The sequence below is a fragment of the Myodes glareolus genome, chromosome 17 (assembly GCF_982192425.1).
Source record: "Myodes glareolus chromosome 17, mMyoGla1.1, whole genome shotgun sequence".
NCBI classification, from domain to species: Eukaryota; Metazoa; Chordata; class Mammalia; order Rodentia; family Cricetidae; genus Myodes; species Myodes glareolus.
In genome coordinates, this window is record NC_142042.1 from 39,638,983 (window position 1) to 39,660,263 (window position 21,281).

The following is a 21,281-nucleotide window of genomic DNA, read 5'->3' on the forward strand; positions in this document are numbered from 1 at the left end:
CCTGTGTTTACATGTCCTTTCGCTCATGACATAGGTATGCCCACCACAGTCTTGTGTTTTATACAGACTAAAATCTCCGTGGGCCATGATGCATTGTTAGCAACCTTCCGGAATCACCCACAGATGAATCTGCCATGATTGGTCACTGGGCATCCAAAAAGATGTTGCTTGGAAATATGCAGGATGGGTGTCACCATGGAAACCTGCCCTTGTGAGGTCCTTCTAAGGAGCAGGCCTTCGCAGTCACCATGGCGACCCTGGCAGCGAACTGAATATAGCAATCTGCCTAGTTGTTTACCATGGCAACTGAGACAGGGCCACTTTGGAGACAGCCTTGGGGCCATTTCTATGGAGTCCTCCTGAGGCTGTCTTTGGAGGCTTTATCAAGCCCAGTTCAGGGCGAGATGTCATGTGCAAAGCCAATAAGCAACAATAAACAACTTGTAATGAGAAGCTAGGTGAAACGAAGCTGCTACCAAGTATTCGAAAATTAGGAGGATAATAATGTCTGCTTATAAAGACAGTAGCAAAGTATCACTGTAGAGGTCATGCTGAATAAACCAGGTGACTTTAAACTGGGTTGAGTAGTAGTGATACAAGGCTCTAATTTTTTTTACATTTCTTGTTACTGTACATGGGAGCTAGCTAATAATGGCACTATGGCCACTTTTGCTCCTCACATAGATATATCCACCACTGACGTGTTTTTATATATCTAAAACTGTGTTTGACAGTGAATTTTTGAACTTACTAGCCAGCTTATTGTAAAATGGGTTCTTGTTAGAGTTTGTGGTCTGAACTTCTTATCTCAAAACAACCAATGAGTAATTTCAAAATGACATCTGCTTCCTAAAAACAGAATGCTTATTTCAAAGTCAAATCAGCTGTTCATTGAAAGTTTTGTTGTTTATGCTTTGGAATTAGATAGAATTGCAAACAACTCTTATAGGACAAACTTTTTAATATCTTTAGCCTCTCTTTATATCATGTTTTTTTTAACAGAAATTATTAGCATCTTCCTAGTAGACTTGCTTAGAGACTGAATGTTACAATGCTAGTAAATTACTTACATTATAGCGTACACACACAGTAGTTGCTAGCTGTTATTATTTTGATGCCATGGAGAAGTGATATTTGTGTTAGGTCCTGTAAATGGCAAATGCATTGCTCATGGACATGTAGGGAGAATGTGGAAAACAGATATTATTAAAGGTGGTATAAGTTCAAAACACATGCCAAATTGGGGGAATCTAGATGGATGTGTGGGCCGAGGGGATCAGAGAAATGAGGGAATGTAACTACCAGGAGGATGGAAGTAGTTGGGCTGGGAGCCTTTCTCATCAGCTAAAGGAAAGGAAACTCCATTATTTTGGGAAGATCAAGTGAGATCGTGAACTGAAAAGGTAGTGGTGGGTTGCAGAGAAGGGTTAATTGGAGACAGACAGATAGAGAACAGACTCCTTGTTACCTCGTGGACAGGCGGCTGAACTAACTTTGTCATTTCTAGCTGATGAGAGGCAAAGGATGACTCTCAACACCGAGAAATAAAGTAAGGAAAGAAGAAGAAACTCAGAAATGTGCCACTTCAGATCACAATAAAGTGACATTTTGAGAAGAGATATTCAACAAAATTCTGGAAGTATTTCCAGAGTAGCTACTGTGGGAGTGTCTGTTCTAGGCAAGAGAAGGACAAGGAGGAAGGTCAAGAAGACTGGTCCTCATGAATCGTATAGGTTAGATGGTGAGGAAAAACATCCAAGTAATTAGTCACTGAAAACTGTTCATGGTGGTATGAAAAAGAGGTGGAGTGATCACACCCAGAGTATCTTTGAGAGGAAGAACTCTTTTTTGGTGGGTTGTTTACAGTGAGATTAGGGAATTTAGGAAAATTCTGCAGTTTGAGGACTGAGTAAATGGAAGGAAATAATATTAGTTTGGAAGGGGAAGGTGCTGAGAAGAATGAATGTAAGGGGGAATATGAAGAACTCTGACTTGGGCATGTAAAATTGATGTGTCTACTGGTATCAAAGTGGATACATGGAGTGGTGAATTATATAGAGACACAGAAGTCCCTTGGGGCTATGGGAGGGCCACAGTTAGAGGTAGTATCAAGATAGTATTTAAAAATGGGTAGCAAAATGGCGGGATTAGAAACTCTAGAATTAGCTGAGATGACAATAGGGAGAGAGAGTCGTGAAGAAAGAAATCCTAGCCTTGGCTTTGACTTATTCCAGCATTAAAAGGGTCAACGATAATGGGACAATCAAAGAATAAACAGCTAGTGAGAAGGGAGAGAGGAAATTTATATATCTTGACCTCCTGTAGGTAATTCAGTGGGTGTGTGAAGTAAACCAATCTAATTAGGGCCATTCAGCATTTAACCAGCTTTCCATTTAGGAGAGAGCTATTCAAGCAGTTGCATAGAGAATATATAGGTAGAACATGGAGTGATGGTCTGGGATGTGCTGTGTGCTCTCCTAGAGGGCTTCACTAGGTCTTCAATGAAACAGAGACTGCGCATTGATGGTAAAGGAAGGAGAGGGCAAAAACAACTGATATTCTGAGGAGAGATGAAGATGTGTGGGAGCTAGTGTACTTTGCAGTCTGGTTAAGTTTTCAGTCAGAGCTTCTGTTTGAAAATGCTTATTCACTTCCCCACCTAACTGTAAAATAAATAAAGTTCATCTGTGGTGCTAAATATGGCTGCATATCCTTTTATTTTTATTTTTATTTTGGAATGAATGATTTATAGTTTTTCACTCAATGCAGCATTCGGATATAAATGAATATGAATACATTTGACATTTAGCAATATGTGCATAGACTGAGATTTGGATCTAGATATAATGCCATAGCTGTTTAGCACTATATTTATGTGAGCAAAAAATACATTTTCATAAGATCATTTTAATATGAATTTGCATATAGCCATTTTCAGTAGCTCCAAGCAGATACCAAATTAATTCAGGCTGCTACTTGCTCTGTATGACTTGCTATTTTTGAAACAATGTTTTACTCTCATCCTCAAATGGTGGTTATTAATTTCCAAATGTTCCTAGTGGTGTGCTAAATCTGCACAGAGAACGATTGCCTGCTCTCTGATTCTAGGAAGCCAGGGAGATAAGAATATTAATGTAGTAAGCTGTCACCATGACAGGAGAAAGGAAAGCTGCACCTTTTTGGATATTTGCTGGCTTGCCTCTGTTCCCTGACCATTCAATTGTTACTCCATTCTCTGTACCTTATTCCTAATTTGTTGTGCACCCACAGTTTCCTCTCTCTTTGTGTGGATGTGTGTGTCTCTGCATATTATGTATGTTTTGAATGTATGTATGTGTGTTCCCATATGTGTAGGTACATGAATGTGACTAGAGAAACTTGATGATGGATGTCTTTTTTTGATTAATCTTTACCTCCTATCTTAAGACAGGGTCTCTTACTGAACCTATAACTTGCTGGTCTAGTTAACCATCTTGATTTGGGGATCACCCATCGTTGTCTCCCTGATGCTGTCATTACAGGAAGACTGCCACCCTGTTCTATTCCCTACCATTCATGGAGATCATCCTCACACTTGGGTGGCAAATACTTTATCCACCGAGTCATATTTTTCAGCCAGATTTCTTCCTCTTTCTTGTCTGTTCTCATATTGGTGTGTGTCTCAGCCGCTCCGCATGCAACATGTCCATAGGCTCCCATGATCACAAAGCACCTGTCCACTGGGAGGGAAGATTTTTTCTCCTTGTATATTTACTTTTATCAGTTTCTCTTAAATGGCATCCCACAAACTTTCCTTCAGGATTTGTGATCAGTATTATAGGACGACACTATGTGATCAACCACGGACTGTTACTACCAGAATTGATTTATTCCAGCTGCCATGCATTCTGTGGCTTGGAGACAAGAAACGTCTCATCTCAAAGTAAGAACAAAATAGTGTGGATTTTGGGTCAGAATAAAACCTCTAAGTGTAACTGCTACCATGCAAATATGTAGCAACATCTTGATTCACATATACAGAGCTGAGAGGGGCTATGGGATGGGCAAGGGTGTTGCTGTAGCCAAGAGCCACAATGTACCCAAGGATGCCATGAATTCCTTTTGTTTCAATATTCTTTTACTAGACTCCCATTCAAGGGTTCATTGGCTTGACTTGTAGTAAATTATATCTCATTTTATAAAAACTTATGAAAAACGGTTTTGGAGGAAACCCTAGCGAATATATGATGAAAAATGGTGAAAGTTGTCCACAGACAGGAGGCTGTTGAGTCCAGAACTATCAACATGCCTGTTGTCATGTCATGTCATTTGTTTTAGTGCCCCTGGCACCTCTAATACAGCATCACAGAAAAGAGTTTAAAATAGGGTCTTAATTCTAGTCTCAGGATTGCATATGCTATTGAGAACACAGTTTCCTGGGTGAGGTCATGGACTGACTTTGGAGCTTGGGGTCAGTTCCTTAGATGCGGTTGGATTTTCCTCAGCTACAAGGGCTGGGAGTGGTGAGTACTTTCCTATGGTATTCTCAAGCCAACTTATGAAAACATTGGCTTGTAAATTTTAAAACATCTTAGAAGAACCCTTTTGGTGACTATATCGTGCTTTACATTATTCTAGATCAAAATGTAGAGAGTGGTCGCTGCATGTTTGCTTGTTAGGCTTTCATAGTGTTCCAAAAAAAAAAAAAATCGAGGACGGGGCCAGGGGCTAGCTCAGTGGTACAAAACTTGTCTAGCACCAATGTTGTAATAGATCTGTTTTTAAGGAAAGTAGGCAGAAATCAAAGTATAGTGTATCTTCTCATTTCCCTGCGAGGCACTCCAGCCAGTGGGATAGTACTGTGATGAATATTTTAATGCATCTCAGTTTATACAGACTGTTCATAAGTCATGCTGGTGGGCTTTATTTTAGCTAAGCTACTCTTGGTCCTTTGTCATCGATGTACAATAAAGTCCACTTGAAGGTGAAGCCCGATTCTACTTCAGCTTAGCACTGGCAAAGCTGAGCATTTCATCATTTTCCTTTCTGGAGACCCATGAGAAAGCTTCATTTCCTCAGGGCAGCGGCGATTCTGCTTCCGGTCTTTCGAGTAGTGTTTTCAGTTTTCTATCATCTTGACTTTGTCATGTGATCCAGTCTTTCCTCCCCGCCCCTTTGTTATATCAGTTGTCATGATGTTGATCAATCCGTTCTGATCTACTGCTGTTTGGCACCTGTTTCCTTTGTAGGTGAGATGGCCACACAGTCGGGTAATTTAGCTAGTTTTAATTTCCATGCTTAATTTCGTTTGCGCTATTGCCCTTTTGAAAAAGATTTTCATTTGTGTATGTGTGGGCAGGTGCTTCACAGGCCAGAAGTCAGCATTAGATCCCTGGAACTGGAGTTGCACATGGTTGTGAGCCACCTCATGTGGATGCTGGGAACTGAACTTAGGTCTGTCCACTGCAAGAATAGCAAGTGCTCCGAATGGCTGAGCCATCCCTCCAGCTCCTGTACTTCTGTCTTTCTCCTCTGACTGTTTCAAAACCAGTAGAGTACAATTTCAGGAATCTTGCTAAGTCCCAACATGGAACATGTGAAAAAACAAAGGAACAAGAACTAGAGGTAAAACTCCAAATTATCTACAAGACCAGCCACTTTTATACAGCATATTCATGACCAGGTTTTTATTTTTGAAGGTATTTCCTTAGGAATATACAGACATTGGCATTTCTTTTGCAAAGAAAAACTTAAACCCTAAATGACTCCTGCCATTTTGGCCGGAAAAAAAAAAAAAAACAAAAAAAAACAACTCATCATCAGATACTAGAAGTATTTCTAGTATCTTAGTAAAAGAAGTATTTCTAAAATATTGTCAGTGAAAAATTATGTATGGAAGTAACCGTTTATTACTCTGGGTTGAGTGTGAGGGATCCTGATACTGTTGACAGTAGCTTCTGTATCTCTGTCTGTTTGTGGAGGGAGAGGGCAGGAGGAGGGTGAAGGCCAGCATAGATTGCAGATCTTTGTTATTCCTCCTTTTCCCATGGAGGATCTCAAGCTCCGCCTTTCTCCCGAAACCTTTCTGTCCCTGTCTTCACTGTTATAGGAAAAGTAACAGATGGATAAGTAAAAAGAATAGTTAAAAATTCTAGCCTCGTTTTCTTTTTTTTCAGTATTTAAAACAGCTTTCTATGTCTGGTATTTGGATTTGTGATTTTCTTTGTGGAATCCTCCTGCCACGAGTATAATAGTTTAAACATCTGTCCTATGCAGACACTCAACAGAGATTCAATTTCTTTTTAATTTAAACATTTTGTTAATAAAAAATGTGCCCTGAGGGTCTGTCTTACATATCTCTTTCACTTGCAGCTCTGCTTGGACACTCAATAAATATTTGATTATGCTTAGAGCAATAACACACAGGGAGCCAGGAGCCTGCAGAGGGCTTTGATTCGCTCGTCCTTAACTTGTAACCTTAATTAGACATTAGCCATTCTTTATCTGTGAACACCCAGAAATAATGTTTTCTTTAAAAAAAATTTATTTTTGAAAAATTTACTTTTAAATCTAGAACATTGGGTAATAAACTTTGCTAAGTTACAGTACAAATGTGTGAAATATTAGATAATAATATCCTCAAACATATCTCATAAAGTATGAACAACTTTATTATTTATTAGTATTGAATTTTCCTTAAAAAGGAAGCCAAGTTGACATGGTAGTCTATGCCTGTAGGCAGCTCTGGTGAGGCTAGGACAAGAAGCACCAAGTTCAAGGTCAGATGGGGTTTCCTGTGGTGAGCTCTTACCTCAAAGGAAGAAAAATTGCAGGTAGCTTTCATTTGTTTCTTAGATAGTTATCTTTCTAGTAAGTACATTTTGATTTGTTGTGAATCTTCAGGCTTCGGGTAGTTGGCCTTTGTTTCTACTGAATCTTTTGTTAACTAGAAAGTCAAATGGGGAGAAATCTGTGATCACATCACCATTCAAGTTTTCAAATACTTACTAGAGGGCCGAAGAGATTGCTCACCAGTCAAGACTGCTTGTTACTCTTGCAGACAGTGGTTCAATTCCCCACACCCACTTGGCAGCTCACAACTGTCTGGAACCCCAGTTATAGGGGATCTGACATTCTCATCTGATCTCCTTGGGAACCAGGCATTCATGTGGTGCACATGCATGTACTTATCCCAGTACACATTCAATAACAGTAAAACAAGATTTTATTTAAAAAATACAGAATATATGCTAGGCTCAAACTGCTACTTTCTTTCTGTCACCATGTTCAGTATTTTTTTTTTTTGGTTTCATATTGTATGCCAACATGATGTTAATTGTTTGCTTCCATCACCCAGTGGATAATTCTATGAGGTAGATAATAAATAAATCCACACATCAAATCATTAAAAACTTTATTCTAATTTTTAAGATTATGTATATATGAGAGTCCGTGTGCTGCTCTGTGCCCATGGATGTATGTGCCTTCAGAGAGCAGAAAAAGGGGGTTGGATCTCCTGGAACTGAAGGTACAGGTGGTTTTGACTTCCTGATATTGGTGCTGGGGACCAAACTTCAGTCCTCTGAAGAGTAACAAGTGCTGTTAACTGCTGAGCCATCTTTCTAGCCGCAAATGCCATTCTTATATAGGTAAACAAATAGAAAGTCAATCAATAGATATGGTTCCTGATAAATATATTTTAAATGTAATAGGGCACATCAGTAATTATTAGTTCTTTTAGTGTTCAGGCATCAGGTCAACGATAATCCACAGCAAATAAGATTGAGAATGTCTCTGTCCCTAAGGAACTTATAATCTACCCAGAAAGAGCTTATAACAAGTAGAACAAGATATTAAATGCCTGTGATGATTTTAGATAGACATTTGTGCTATGAAGAAAATAAAGCAGTATGATATAAGAGGGACCTCTATATATAGTGATGAGGAAAGGGTATGTGTATGGGGTGTCTCGGTAGGCAGCATTGAGAAGAAATAAGTTAGTCACAGGAGACCTTTGGCTCAATTTCTGGAGCATAGCATTCAGTATAAAAAAAGACAGATCCATGACTCTGAGAAGGGAATAGGCGCAGCAGGTTTTAGGGGTTTGGGTAAATCATTTGAAGCTACAGGATAGATAGAGGACTAGTGGCTGTGGAAGGAAGAATGAAGGGATACAGTGTGTTCTGCCCACCTTGGAGTTTGCCCAGGGTCCAATGGAGAATGTTCGCATGGGTTAGGACAGAAAGATAACCGCCTTTATTTGAGTTTTGTATCTCAAAATGACAGATGTCAGAATATTTCTAAATATTGCTCATGCTCTTTGATTTTCCTCTTGGACCAGTGAGGGGTAAGCTGCAAACCTTATAGCCATGACATCAGAGTAGTTGTGTCTTGTGAACTTGGCCATTCTCCTCCTTCGCCACGGGATACCTGCCAAGATCAGTAGCTTCCACCTGATCCATTCCCAGCCTCTGATGTTCAGACGCCATGCCAAGTTTCCTATAGCTTAATCCTGTTCTCAACAGCACCTAGAGGCTTCCTCCTTCTGGAATAATTCCTTCTTTTCTTACCCTTCATGATACCGTACCTTCAAAGGCCATTGGGCAGCTGTTTTGTGGAAGGCTCCAGCATTAACGTTGGATATTTCTTCAGGATTATACTATAGTTATTAGCACCTGAGATTTCACTCAAGTGATTCTGTAGCTCTCTCATTGATTCCCATTAGGCAGTAGGTGGTCTTTCTGTGTCTTAGCAGTGGTGATGCCCTCCTTAGTCTTTTGTGAAGGTGTTCATCAGGCTTCTTGGTAGAGCACTCCTTTCCATTTGGTATTCAGAAATATTCGTGGGGTACATCTTTAAAATGAAACTTTCTCAGCTTGTTACAGCCATGCAATCAGCCATTATTAATCAATAATTAGGCCTTCATTTTCATGAAAAATTACTCTTAAAATGCAAACATTAGCTCCGAACACTGCTACTCATTTACATAACCTTAGAATGAACAACATCTTATTTTTCTCTTAAGATATGTTCCTAATTTCTAATTCAAGTAATTGGCATGCTTTAAATATATATTTGTGTGGCTCAAAATTAATTAATATTAAAATGTATTTAGTGACAACCTTTCTTCCCCTCCCCACATCCCATCTTCTCACTGAATATGTTATAAGCACATAGTCTAGTTAGTCTCTTCTGTAGACGTTTTCTTTTTGATATGCAAAAATACATCTTTTGATATTTCTTTACTATGTACATAACAATATAAAGAACTTTGCCTTCATTACTTTCTTTTTTGAATTAAAAACATATTTTTCTCTCATACAACACATTCCAACTACAGTTTCTCCTCTCTCTACTTCTTCTAGCTCCCTCCCCACCTCCCCTCTCCTCCAAATCCACTCTCCCTCCTTTTCCTCTTTTGAAAAGAGCAGATCTCCAAGAAAGGACAGCCAAACAGGGCAAAATGGCATACAGTAAGACAAGGGGAAAGCCCTCATATCGAGGCAACCCTGTAGGGGTTTTTGCCTTCTTTATACTAAATGTCTCACAGATACTCACATCAGTTGACCTTTTATAACTGCATTATTCTTTATTGTGTGCATATATCAGAATTTATTTAACCTTACCATACTGCTGAATGTTTGTTATTTCTCCTCTTGTAAATAATGCCTCTGTGAAGAACCTTCTATTTGTATTTTCTGTGAATGTGCCAGTAATTCTGTAAAATAAATACCTGGACAACTGGACAGAACTAGAAGAAAAACATGCTAAGTGAGGTAGCCCTGACACAGAAAAACAAACATTGTATGTACGCACTCCTAAGTGGATATTAGACATAAAGCAAAGGATACCCAACTCAGAATCCACAACCCCAGAGGACCCAGGAAATAAGGAAGATCCTAAGAGATACATGCATAGATCCCCCTGGGAAGGGGAAATAGACAAGATCTCCTGAGTAGATTGGGAGCATGGAGGAAGGCTGGAGGGTGGAAGGGGAGTGGGGAGGGGAGAGAGGAGAGTGGGGAAGAGAACATGAAGGATCCCGAAAGTCGAGTTGTGTAAAGGTCAGAGAGGGAGAACTAGGAAAGCGATATTTTGGTAGAGGGAGCCATTATGGGTTTAGTGAGAAACCTGGTACTAGGGAAATTCCCAAGAATTCACAAGAATGACCCCAGCTAAGACCTTAAGCAATAGTAGAGAGGATGCCTTAGCTGCCCTTCCCCTATAATCAAATTAATGACTACTTAATTGTCATCAATTAACCAGTAACCTATGGAAGCAGATGCAGAGATCCACAACTAAGCACTGGACAAAGCTCCTGGAGTCCAGTAGTAAAGAGGGAGGAGCGATAATATGAGCAAAGGGGTCAAGACCATGATGGGGAAAGATGCAGAAACTGCTGACCCAAGTTAGTTGAGCTCACTAACTTTGGACTGACATTTGGGGAACCTGCATTGGACCCAACTAGACCTTCAGAATGTGGGTGACAATTGTGTGGCTTGGGCAATTCGTGGGGCCACTGGCAGTGGAACCAGTATTTACCTCTAGAGCATGAACTGGCTTTTTGGAGCCTATTCCCTATGGAAAGATACTATGCTCAGCCTAGGTATGGGGTGGGGTGAGGATCTTGATCCTGCCTCAAGTGATGTTATAGACTTTGTTGACTGTCCATGGGAGGCCTTGTCCTCTCTGAGAAGTGGGTGAGGGTGGAGTGAGGGGAAGTGGGGGGAGTGGAAGGATGGGAGGGAGAACTGGAATTGGTACATAAAATAAAGATTGTTTAAAAAATACATTTTTAAAATAAATAAATAAATAATTGTCTGTAAGTGACTGTGAGGTCTTGGACACCTTCACTAGTATCTTAGTTTCTTAATTTGTAGACGGGAGATAGCAGTAGTACCTACTCCATTGGGCTAACTCATGCTTGATAATACCCGACACAAGGGAATGGCTAAAAAGCTTATCTATTATCAATAACAAATTATTAGCCAAAGGAGAGCCATTTATATCTTTAGAATCCAACAAATGTCTGGACCCCACCCTTGTCAGTAGCACCGAACTGTAGGTATACTGCTATCTGAAAAGAAAAAAAATAACACCCAGACTAGATTAGTTTGCCTTGTCCTTATAAAGAATGCATTTTTATTTTCATGTTTTATTGTTTTTTTTTTCTGTTGTGATTGTGGTTTTGCTTATTAGGTCCTGTGCTAGTTTCATACCCTGCTGTGATAAAATACTCTGGCAAGGTGAACTTATGGTGAAAACAATTGGATTTTAGCTCATAGCGCGAGGTGATGCGTGGTCATCATAGTTCAGAAGCCAAAGAGGTGGGTACTTGAAGGAGCAAATTACATGCACAGTCAGGAGTAAAAAGGGGATAAATGCACCCACTTCCACGTGTGCCCTGCTACCAATCTACACGTCTACAGTTCAGGATTCCAATATGGGGAATGATGCCTCTCCCAAGCAGTCTCATGGAGTGGCCTTAAGTTAAATCAGGTATCAGTTGCTTATTCCAATAAGCTTTGTGCCACCATGTCTCTAGTATATTTTGTAGGCAGGACACCACCGTAGCTCTGAGCATTTGTTGCTGTGTTGGTGTTTGTGGTTCTCTTTTGGTAGTATGCAGAGTGCCTTCCTGTACAAAAGATACTAGCATGTAGGGGCAGAGGCTTATGTAGGCAGTGGCTTGATTCCTCTGTGTTCAGTGAGATGTGTAGGTGTTGTCTTCAGTTTGTGGAGAGCAACCTATAATTTCAACAATAGCCTGGGTTATATGGGGGTTCCTATGGGATGACAAACAACTCCCTTAGATGTAACCTATTTGCTGCACTGAAAGTTTCCTTTGGTGACAGGAGGTACCCCTTTGGCGCTATGTCTGCCTGGTTATTTTGGTGATTTCATTTAGATCGCCTTCCTCTGTGTATCTATTTCAGGAAGTGTCTACTATATTAGGTTCCCATACTACCCCTCAAATTGCTGTTAATGTTAGATCTCTCCCCAAATTCCCTACCTCATTCCCTCTTTCCTCTGCCTCTCCACTTGAATCAGGGACTGGGGGGCGCAGAGAGACCTCCCTAGGACAGGAGCATAGACTAGTTATGGATCGATGTGTGGGGTGAGGTGGAACTATCTATCTATTCTACGTCCCTTTCCTAGGAGATCCACCTATACTCCCTAGTCCTTTATGCTATAACTTTTCTCTTTTCTCTGTGGTTCTATGGATTGTAATTTGGTTCTCACTGACTTAACAGATAGCATCCACATAGAAGCAAACACATACCATATTTGTCCTTCTGGGTCTGGGTCAGCTCACTCAGAATGCTTTCTTTTCCGAGTTCCATCCATTACTTGCAAGTTTCATTCTTTTGAATGGTTGAATAATACCCCATTGTATAAGTGTACCACATTTTTCTTATTCTTTTTTTATCCATCGTGTTTGTTCCCCATTTTTGGCTATTATGAATAGAACAGCAGAGAACATGGTTGAACAAGTGTTGCTGTGGTCCGGTGTAGGATCCTTTGGGTATATGCCCCAGAGTGGATCGTGAGGGAGTTTGATCCCCATCTTCCCGAGGTAGTGCCACAATGATTTTTTTTTGTTAAGGTTACTTTTTATGATGGAATATTTGAGCTACTTAGAATTACTTTGTCTAAAATTTGTAGGTTTTGATTAAATATCTGTCTATATGCTTAGCTGTCCATCAATTCATCTATCAATCACCTCTGCTGATTTTTAGATGACCATCCAGATTTGCCAAAGCAGTCTGTGGCCAAATAATATTTTCCCTAGTGAGTTGTGATGCTGCCTATGGAATGTATCTGAGTTTTGTTTTATATTCAACTCGTGTGTGTGTGTTGTGTGTATTCATGTGTGAGTGCATGTGTATGTGTGTGGAGATCAGATAAACTTCAGATTTTAGTTTTTCAGAAGGCACCAACCTAGATTGTTGGAGAGGTTCTCTCTTTGGAGCCCAGGCTTCCTGATTTGGCTAGGCTGGCTGGACATTGAGCTTCAGGGATATATTAACCCAATGATGACATCACAAAAGTGCATCACCATGCTTGTGTTTTTGCCCCTAACAAGCACTTGACTGACCAAGCTGTTTTCTCGCTGCCTGCCTTGCATGCAACTCCTTTAAGGTCTTGATCCCTTAGCTGCTACTCCAGTGGTAAACAGCAAGGTCACTTATTTGTGTGAATGACCTCATAATTCAAGTGTTTGAATATAGACGCCTGTCCATACCTGACAATACCCTTACTAGAGTTTGACTTAGATTAGTGTCTCTTTCAACATGTTATATCCTCATACAGACTACGGTGATTGAGATCCCTGATAATAGAAGAGGCTTTTGAGGAAGCAAACAAAAGCAATACTCTCTAAGGATACTCTGAGGAGGGAATCCCATCTTATGGATCTTAACATATAACCTGTTGAATATAGGTGGTCATGAACTTCTAAGGTTGTTCTATTCAACATGGTGTACAAGAAACAGGTGGCATGTATGTCAAATTTGAGTTAATTAAAATGAAATCCAAAACTTTCACCATCTGCATTGCCAATCATATATGGCTATTGCTACCACACTGGGTAGTTCAGAGCAGAGCATTACTCCCTGTAGATCAACCGTTCTCAACCTTGGGGTCACAACTCCTTTGGGAGTCAAATAACAACCCTTTCACAGGGGTCACACATCAGATATCCTGCATACCAGATATGGTGTATCAGATTCATAGCAGTAACACATCACGGTTATGAAGTAGCAATGAAAATAATTTTGTGGCTGGGCATTACCACAGCATGAGGAACTCTGCTAAAGGGTTGCAGCGTTAGGAATGTTGGAAACCACTGCTGTGGGGTGTCCTATGGGCTAGCTCCATTTAAGAGTGTGCTGTAATTGTAACAGCTGTTTTCAGTCAAAGAGGAGAAGCCATTTCTCATGGAACATTAGCTCTGCTAGTGATTCAAATAGGGGTGATGAGTTTCTAAAGAAACTTTAGGGGAATTTTCTTACTTAATATATGAGATATTATATATTATCTCATATATATATATAAATATATATATGTATATTATATATTTATTCATTATAAAAGAATATGGTAATCACCAAATTCTTTTTTTGGATCACATGATGCATTGGTTTCTTGTTACTATGACAAAATACCTGAAATAACTAATGTCTAAGAAAGACAGGTTTGTTTCGGGGGGATAGGTCACAATTCTAGAGCTTTTAGTCAGAGGTGAAAAGGCCTTGTTATTTTATTTTAGAGCCTTTGGTGAGGCAGTACATCATGGCGGTAACATGTGGCAGAGCATGCTGCCTGCCTCAGGTGGCAGGGAAGTAGGACAAGGAAGATGGGCATCCCACAGTCCACTTTTGGCCACATCTCCAAGTAGACCCCTCCCACCCCATCCCTTAAGGAGTCTACTGATTTCCTGTAGTGGAGACTAAGCATTCAATGTGTAGGTTCTGCGCAACACGTCCACCTGTCATATATACTCTTATCACCTAAATACCTTTGATCATACCACCCAATACATGCACATTTTAAATGTATGTTTATTTACCTCCATGTGTCTGTTTGTGTATGCAATCTCTTTCATAAACAGTGAATGTAATGATACTAAACATTCTAATCAAGTTCCATGGAAATGGAAATTCCTTCACACAGTACCATGAGATACACCCTCAAGTTCATCTCCCTCGTTCTGGAACTTTCTGATTAGAGAGAAGTTTAGATTAGAAGTTAGAGAACCTGGGGTCTAGGCAGAAGCTGACTCCTGTTACTGGCCTTTAAAAGTGGACTACTGGAAGCCTTAGACAGGAAAGAATTCTCCTTTTCCCCGTGCATATTTGCTGTGCTTGCCTGTGAAGAAGACTCGAGGGGGATCTCTTCATTTCCTAAAATGGTGCTATTTAAATAATTGGCTTTCTGCGCCTACAGTGTACCGAGAAGCCATAATTACTATTTGAAGAATGCTAATGCCGTTGGAGGCGCTGGCTTCAGCCGTGATTCATCAGCAGCATTTGTGGGTGTTTCCAGTCTCAAGTTGTCATCTTAGAGAAGTCATTGTGTACTACTGAACAAGTTACATTTGGATAATAAATCTGCGATGGGTTTCGAGGAGAGAGGTTTGTACTTCTCGAGAAATGTGTGAATCATAAAGCATGCCAAGAAAGGTACCACTTAGCAGTCACGTGTGGACCCGAGCAGCATTGTATAATCAGGCATTTAATTTCTTCAGACGCATCTTACCTCTCTCGTGAATCAGAAAATAATACAGTTTTATTGTTAAGAGCCCTCTGCTCCCTCCCCTGCAATTTAATTAGTGCTCGTTAAGGAGCGGGAGCTGTCAGATTAGAATTCAACTTTTGAGTTTTCTATTGTCTTCTGATAGAGTGGCAATCCAAATCTTTTTATTTAGGTATGTTATTTTCAAGAACTTTTCCAAATGATGATTTCCTCAGCTTGTCTTGTGGTGAAGAGAAAGTTTTTTCTTTTTACATTTGAATAAATTGAATGGCTGCACGTTTGCTTTCCATAAAAGGAAATAATAGAGAAGTCATTTAAAAAAGGAAGGCAGAGATATTATGATTAAGAATAATGATTCTCAAATGGTATTATTTCACTTAAAATTCTGATGATCTGTGCCTTTATGGATGGATAGGGTCATTCACAATTTAAGTGTTTATTGTAATTTTCACTGTTAGGGAAAAAAAATCCTTAGAGACATAATAGGAGCACACATTTCCTAAGATTATTCCTTTAATCTACAGAGTCCCTAAAAGTCCCTAAACTCTTACATGACACAAGGGGACAGTGGAAGTAAACAGGTGACAGATCCTGAGCTTGGAGACAGGGAAAGCAAACTGAGGCTGAATAGTTGTCTCCCCTGCAAAGGACAACTCTCTTGTTAAGAAGTTTACATAGCTTTGAAGTTTTGTGGCATGCTTGTCCTTGAATTGCAAAATGATCAGAGGCATGGGAGAGAAGCTGGCTTCTTTTACTCATATTTTCCCCCAAACTGTAAATCAGTCCGTTTGCTTTGCTGTTTATATTCTAGTTCTGTGAATGCTGGGACACTGTGCTCGAAGGAGGGTGACTGCACGGGACTGAATGTAGTGAGAGCTAGGTGGTCTCATGGCAGAGTTTACATTCAGAGAGGAAGGTACAAGAAACCTAAAGGAACTGCTGGTTTGATTGAATGTTAAGTGTTGCAGGGCATAGGCTGAAGCTAAAATAGTTCACCCAAGACCAGTTATAGTAGAAAAAGAGATTTACTGAGTAACCTCTAGGGGGCAGTGGGCAGGCTAAAACAGAGGGACCTCCTGAGATAATACAGTGGACCATAGAGCTTTTATTTGGAAGCTGCCCTCCTTTTTGTTTGAGTTTCTGTTGTTCAATTCCAGGCATGCAAATTAGGATAATTCTGATAAGTGTCTAGACTCCCCTGCTTGTGTCTTCCAGAATTCAGTCTTACCCTGGTATCACAGAAATCTGTTTGGTAAGCTATTTCAGAAACTCACCCATTAAAACCCAAACACCCCCTGGACTCTTTATTTTACAGCCACCGACCTGCCCATCCACTTCTCTCTCCTGCTCCGACGCTAGGTCCCAGCAGTCAAGAGTCACCACCAGTTCTTCTGAAACCCCAAAACAAGTGTGCTTCTCAGTTTTCCTTACCATTCACTTCACAGAAAAGGTTCCTCACGTTTTCTTTAACCAGGCGCTTTGTGTTTCTCCTGTCAGCAGGAGTCCATGAGGACCAACCACTTCTACTTCCCATTTTTAGTACCTGATGTAGAGTAGATGGGCACTGAAGGATACCACAGGGCAAGTGAGAACAAGCCAGATCGTCCTTGTTCTTTTTCTAGGTAATTTCCTGGGCCCTGATTCAAGTCTGTTGTTTTCCTGCCTTCTCTCTTCCGTCCTGTCTTTTTTAGTCACCCATGCTATGCTCAGTCTCATCTACTCAAAACAGCCCTCCCTGTTCTGGATAAAGCCCTCAGTGTTGACTGTTGCAGTATCCATTTAACCGCCGTCATTTCTGCCTCCAGGCTGCGATCTGCTTTCCTCGCTGCATTGTTTGCTTTTATTCTTGTCCACTCCAAATTCTACCGTCTCGTCTCTCCCTTCTTTGTCTCACTGTAGCATAATGGCTGCGCTCATGCTGTAGCCTCACCTAGATGTGAGGCCCAGTGAATGAATGGTCAAAATAATGCCTGTCCCACTAACAGAATTAATCTACTATCCCGCATCTCTGTATTCATTTGAACACTTTCTTCCTTAATGATGAATGCCTTATGTTCTGGCTTTTGCTTTAGTTTGCATTTTTGTATCTTCATAGATGGCAATCTTGAGAATCAGAGCTGAATGAGTTAACCCTTGAAAGTCATGGGCAGGCTAGACCAATACCAGGGTGGTCATAGTCTGTTGGCACAGAGAGAACACATGCATGGCTGATTTTGATTTGAAATTCTGTTATGTCACAAGTCACTGTTGTCTTTGTTAGTTCTTTCTCCTAGGTTCCCAATTTCTAATAGAAAGAAAAGAAAACCTAATTACAATATCTTTACGTGTATTAAATGTGGTAATATATGTGAGCATATAACTTAAATCGATAGCAGCTGACAGAAATATATTAATTATCCATTATTGCCATTGTTGCACTGCTGTAGGTATGTACTATTTGAAAACAATCTTGATTCATCTTCTAGCATTAATGAGTTTCATTAACTCTATGGCTAATTTCTAACTGAATTAAACAGAACCTAGAAGTTACCTATTAGCTTTAGAATTAAATAGAAACCTTTTCTCATTACCTTCCATTATTCTATTAGTAATTTGTTTTTTAGTCTTATAATATATTTCTGGTAGTTACTTGCTTTTTCAAGTTTTACCTGACAGAGGTCCAATTGCTGTGTTTTTTAAAAAGAAAAATTAGGAAAATATTCAGTCCTCTCCACCCAGTCCTTTTACACACTGTTTTGCAATCCAGAATACGAAATTAATCCCAAATGGTTATAGTTAGCAGAGCCTGCCATTTGTTAGTGCCCGTGGAGGCACTGTCTTGGCCTTGCAGGTTCCGAACACATCTTATTTTCACACATTTGTTAATTCTTACTGAATGTCTAATGTTCTGTCAGAACCCAGACATAGCCGACTCAAAAACACCTGATCTTCCGGGTTTAAGGTCACCCTCCGCTTTGTATTGAATTTGACGGTAGCATAGACTCCATAAAGACCCAATTTCAAAGAAGAAGTGAGAAAATTGAAGGTCACTGAGAACTTATGAGAAGAGCGTCTAGTTCAGTTCCGCTTTCATGGATTAGAACGACATAGTGCAGACCATTCTTTGGATCGGGTGTTATGTGCTTCTTTGGTGTCTTTGAAGTAACATCTCTGGAAGATGATTCACTGTGCAGAAATGTTCTGTTTTCTTTTCTCAACCAAAATAATGAACTCATCCACAACAACAAAATGCAGCAACAAGAACATCAAGAATTGGTCATAGGTCTTTGAAGCTTATGTGTGCTCCTTCACTCTGGGAAAGACAATGTTAGAAACCACACTAGTGATCCAAGTAAGGCCAAGATATTGACAGAAGAATGACACATTGCCAGAGACCAAAGTCGCAGAGGAGGAAAGGGTGTCTATGTCCGTTGTAAGAGCTAATGCTGATGGTATGATTCTCTTGGTCATGATGGTCATGGACAGCCATCTAGTAGGCAAATTGTCAGACACTGTGTAATTCAATATTTTGCATTTTATATATTTAAACAAAATTTCTATGAAATGAGTGCTGTTATTTTTATGTGTTTTTATGTTTGTTTTGTGGATGGAGGAGCTAGGACTTCAACAAATAGCCTTATATTATCACTTACTAAAGCCTGAAGTTGAACACATCTTAACCACTGGTCCTGATGCTGCACTCATCAGGAAAAAGGAAAGGAAAAAGGACTACTAACCTTTTTTCCCGAGGTCAGAAGGGAACTGTTCTCTAGAAGTCTAGCAGTTCCTGAACAGAGTTGGACCATCATCAACCTGACCTTGCTTGAAAGGCATTAATGCTTATGGAGTGACAGAAGATAATTTTCCTGTAAATTGGTTATTGCAGTGCTAGCATTTAACATCCATAGGAAGGGGGAAAGATACAATAGAAGCCAGTTTCCTGAAACTAGTTTCTGGCGAACCTCCATGCCAGCCATCCCATATACATGTGTTGTAGTCTAGAAAGTTAAAGCAGAAGACAGGACTATCACAGTTGGTGGGTGGACATGAACCCTTAATATCTGTTTGCTATCGGTAGGGCTCTGCCCCTGGCAAGAGTTTAGCCAGCAACTCAGAAGAGTAAGGCTAACATCCTTAAAGCTCTTTCTTTTAGCAAGCATGGGTCCTGCTTGAGTTTAGTCTTTCAACAGCTTTACTTCAGATTTAGCTGTTAGCACCTATCACCTATGATTATTAGCCTTTCAGTTAACACTCTGCTAGACATTTTCCCTACAATTTAGCTAAATAGCTCTAAAGGAATATGGAGGCTCATAAAGTGATTGGCGACATCATTGAGATAGTTCTACCCAACAAAGCAAAGTGAAAGCAATATACCTTGAGCCTTACTAAAGTATATCTGCCATTGGGAATATAGAATTCTATATATGCCCACACAGGAGAGAGAGAGAAAGAGAGAGAGAGAGAGAGAGACCGAGACAGAGAGAGAGGGAGGGAGAGAGACATGTGCATATATATAAAATCTTTCTTGGGATCATAAAGTGTAAAATTACAAACATACAAGTAAAATTTAATATTAAAGGAAAAGTTCATTTAATTATCAGTAAGAAATATTTTTATTGACTTTAAGACATTTCCACATTGTAATTACTTTGAAATAAGAAATGCTTCTTAAATGGTGGACCTTTATAAGTCCAATCAACTACAAATGATGGCTGCGTATAGTGTCCCTTTTAAAGCATGAAAAAGATGGTGTCATTAACCCTAGAGAGACCATTTCTGCTCTTATCTCCCGACTGTGTCATGGTTCTGTAAACTCCTGAGCCTTTCCATGGACTGTGGAGCTATCACATCTTTCTGCTGCTGCTTTTCCCTCCTCCCGTTCATCCACTTTGTTCAATCTACTACAGCATCTTGTTTGGGTTGGCCAGCCATGTCTTCATCCCCTGGTCCATGTTTTACCCATGCCCTCTACTAAGAGAGCTTTGACCAAGATGACCCCATGTTTCACTCTCAAACATCAGATCTCAATTCTAATGGTATTTTCTTTCTTAGGTTTCCTTTGGCCACTTTGTCTGAAATTTCAGTGACCTCACATTTTCTCTCTAGCGTTAGGCTTCATTTTCCATTTCAGCCTTTATACTAGTTGATGGTTCATATTTTATTTATTTTGCTTATAGCTTGTCTCTCCCCAGGAGAGAATAAACTCTAGGAAAAGCGAAAATGTTCGCCTAATATCTTCACTGCTAAATCTTCCAGTCCCAGAGGCATGCCTGGCACAGACGGGACACTTAATAAATTATTCTGAGTTTATTAGCAAACACATACATTTGTGAACTATGTCGCGATGTGCTAAATCTAAAGATTGAATCATCATGCTCCAAGTTTGGTAGGGAGAAGGAAGAAAAAAATCTAAGTATCACAGTAAGCCTGTCTAATAGAGGATGGACTGTGTGTCAGACATCTTAGGCCTGTGAACTTGCTTGTGTCCAGTGTGCTGGATATTTTTATGTCAGCTTAACACATGCTAAAGTTATCTGAGAGGAGGGAACTCAATTGGGAAAATTCATCCATAAGATCCAGTTGGAGGACATTAGTGATTGATGGTGGACGGCCCAACCCATTATCGGTGGTACCATCTCTGAGCTGGTAGCCCTGGTATCTGTGAGAAGGCAAGCTGAGCAAGCCATGGGAAGCAAACCAGTGAGCAGTAGCCCTCACGGCCTCTGCATCAGCTCCTGCCGATGAACCTGGGTTCCTGCTCTGTTTCAGTTCCTGTCCTGACTTCCATCAGTGTGGAAGCATAAGCCAAGTAAACCCCTTCCTCCATCAATTTGCTTTTTGGTCCCTGTGTTTCATCACAGAAACAGTAACCCCAAATAAGACATCCAGTTACCCAAGTAAGACTGTAAGTTAATCCCCTAAATCTGTGTATTTGAAAACATAATCTCTGTATATATAGTTAATTTATCTTATGGTTATAAATAATTAAAAATTAGGAACCAGAACTTAAAGGCTGAAGTGAAGGAAGTCTCATGTCTTTTGACATAAATGTAAATATCACCATG

The 21,281-nt window shown here is 40.0% G+C and overlaps 1 protein-coding gene across 2 annotated transcripts in view; it reads left to right on the forward strand.

Moving 5' to 3' along the window:
- Snx7 (sorting nexin 7) overlaps positions 1-21,281 on the forward strand; it is a 79,646-nt gene that overhangs the window by 39,237 nt on the left and 19,128 nt on the right. The gene's annotated exons all lie outside the window — the stretch shown is intronic.